A 3170-nucleotide genomic window follows, 5' to 3' on the forward strand; every position below is an offset into this window, starting at 1 on the left:
CATGGGGGTTGCTGTGACCTTCACAGTAGTGAAGGGGAAAGAGCTGTAGCTCGAAGGGAACAGGGCCTTCTTTTCCTTGCTGAGCACCTGAAGCTCTCCAGCTCTCCACTTTTCAGACTGGGAGGTGGGTTTGGCCATTCTGCACCCAGTTCTGACTGCCTTGCCAGGAATGTTCCTGGAGCTGCCCGTTCCCCTGGTCTGGAAGCAGCAGGGCATCAATAAAGCTGTGTTTGTGCCTGCCTCTTCCTGGGCCAGGTTGGAGAGTTTCCTTTCCAGCATGGTCCATCTGCTGCCACCATTCCCTTTTGGAGGGAGATTCCTCTTGGATGTGGTGCCATGCACATCTCAATGGCGCTGCTTTCTAACACAAATCCATTGGAATAATCATTTCACTAATAATCAACTGATTATTTTGTCAGGAAAGCATCAGAATATGCTTATATGTGGTATCTTGCTGCAATAAAAGCCAGAGATGGGACAAGCAGCTGGGGCAGGGGTTGGAGTGACTGTATATCCATGATCCAGGCACCTGGACATGCTTGCAAGTGGGTATCTCTTAAAGCTGTGCTTTAAATGTTAAAATTTCTTTTTCATACATAAATATTAGTTAAATACTTGGTTCCCATTGAAAGTCATCCTGAAGGTCAGGACTTGGGTGTTTAACTCCCATTTGTGTCTTTTGAAAGACTTCACTTTTTATTTTGCCAGTATGCAGCAGCATTCCAGTGGGCCCAGCTAATTTTGAGGTACTCAACATAAGAAAAAAAAATTATAATGTGAAAATGCTGTTAAATTTTACAAACCTGCTTTGCAATGCAAAACTCATTCACAGCAAAGAAGTTGAATCAAAGGCTCACCATTGCCAACTAATTATTTAATGTTCTCCAGCTAATGTTGTTATGCTGCCAAAAATGTGTTTCCATATTTTTCTTTTCTCATTAGAGGAGGATAAGCTTATAAATTATTCTTCTGCTTGAGTTGTTTGATTTGGACTAAATTTTCTTTTGTGAAACTACAAGCCTGCTCCCTCTGCTCACCAGCAAACTTGGAAAAAATGGCACACCATCTCTTTGTTGCTGAAGTTAGAAGCAAATACATTTAATTGGGTTTTATCACACTTTTCAAACAAAATATATTAAAAATCTTTATATGGGAATCCAGAGACCAAAATGAATGTGTGACTGCTTGTTTCTAGAAGGCTTTGGATATAATGATACAAAATAAGGTGGTAGTTGGTGCTTGTCAAAGACTTGAGAGATTTGCCTTCAGTTTGCTGGTGTTGTAAACCATTGGGTGCTGTAAGATTGCTGACAAGTAGCTTAAAAGAGGCTTTTCTTAGTCCACACATGAGAACAAACCCTGGAACTGAGGTGCAGTTCAGAGGTGCTCAGGGTAAAGCAGGGGGTTTAACAGCTGAACACAGATGCCCCTCAGCATCACCTACAACTGGTGGCTTTGCTGCACACCAGGACTAAACACACACCAGCACTCTGTCCATGCCAGTCAGGGGCTGTTGATGTGAGTGCAGGTAGCATCCCCTGGACTGATCTTAAATTCACACCATATATGTGTCCCCTTGTTGCAATAGCCAAAGATAAATATTTTCTAGTGCAAGTTTATTTTTTGGACAGCTTGTAGCTGTCCCAGCTGGAGCTAGGAATTCATCAACTCTTGCAAACAGCATATTTCAGTCTGGTTCAGAGACTGGGGAAGAAAGGAAACCCAGGCTGTTACTGCTGTGATTTAGTAAATAGTGCTCTCCTTCTGTTTCAGTGCCACACTGCCTCTCTCAATAAGGACAGAGAATTGGTTGGATCACATTCCAAAGGGACCTGGTTTCCCTCACTCCCACCCAGCTACTTGTGGTGTTGAGGTCTCAGTGGCATCTGTGGCTGACAGGTACCCCATGGGGCACCAGCCAGCTGCTCTGTGCGAGAATTCCAGAGCCCCTTGCAGACCAGATTCCCATTTTTAATATCACTGCAAACAGAATCTGTCCTCTCACTTTGCTCCAGGTTCTGACCAGCCCTGTGTAAAGCTTGTCAGATTCCTGGAGATCACAGGTGAGGAGAACACACCTGTAAGGTGATGTGGTTTGCAGGCTTCCTGTGCACCAGGGCACAGCAGAGCAATGGTTGGAAACAAGGGCAAACACTGGGAAAAACAGGAGCATTTTCATCCAAACAGGCAGTTATCCCTTACGTATCCTTAGTGCAGAGACAGCTGGCAATGGTCAGCTGGAAGTAATACTGCACTTTAGCTAAAGCAAACCTCAATTCACTGAAATAGACCTGTTCCTAGGAATAGGAAGCATTTGTATTTGTTTTGAGAAGTAAAGCCAGAAGGAGATTCCTTTGGGTTAAGAGTCAAAGTCTGAGATCTTCAAACTGAGGTCTCATGACAAGGTATGTCTTAAAATGTGCAAATAATCAGTCTGTCAGATTTTTGGCAGAGCTTTTGCTTATATCTCCATAGTGAACCTGACAGTTTTAATGCATGAAACTGGTCAGTCAAAGAAGTAATTGAGGAATTAAACTATTGTAGCCACAGATATCTCAAATCTGTCATAGCTGGATTCTTTTTAGCTAAATTCAGCATAAAACACTCCATGGAAGTAAATGTCCTTAATGCCACTGGAGGAACTGGAACTAAGAAAAGGCGGGTTGAGGTCTTGGTGGCAGTGGTTGAAGACTCTGAAGCAGAAGCTGGGGCAGCAGTACTAGAAGCCTGGATGTATCAGCTGTTTTGGGAATGGGTGCGGGGGGCATTGGCCGGAATGCTTCGATTTCACCAAGGGGCAAAGGGAGCAGGGAGCCCCAGGGCCCTGCCGGCCGGGCCGGGGTCTGTGCTTCTGCTCGGGGTCAGCGCCAGAGCTGCGGGTGCTTGTCTGCCTTGTTACACATTCCTGCAAAGCACTGTTATCCCTATCCGCTTATCTTTGCCTGAGAGCCCCTTAATTTCAAAATTATAATAATTTGGAGGGAGAGGGTTTACGTTTTCCATTCCAAGGGGGGCTCCTGCCTTCCTTACCTGCCTTTCAAACCAACACAAAATTCTAGTCCTGATAAAGGCAAGACCTTTTAGTTAGTTGTTTTAGGGTTTTGTGTGTGGGTGGGTTTTTTTTGTTTGTTTGTTTTTTGGTTGTTTTTTGGTTTTTTTGTTTTTGTTTT

Source organism: Passer domesticus, chromosome 11 (assembly GCF_036417665.1).
Source record: "Passer domesticus isolate bPasDom1 chromosome 11, bPasDom1.hap1, whole genome shotgun sequence".
NCBI lineage: Eukaryota > Metazoa > Chordata > Aves > Passeriformes > Passeridae > Passer > Passer domesticus.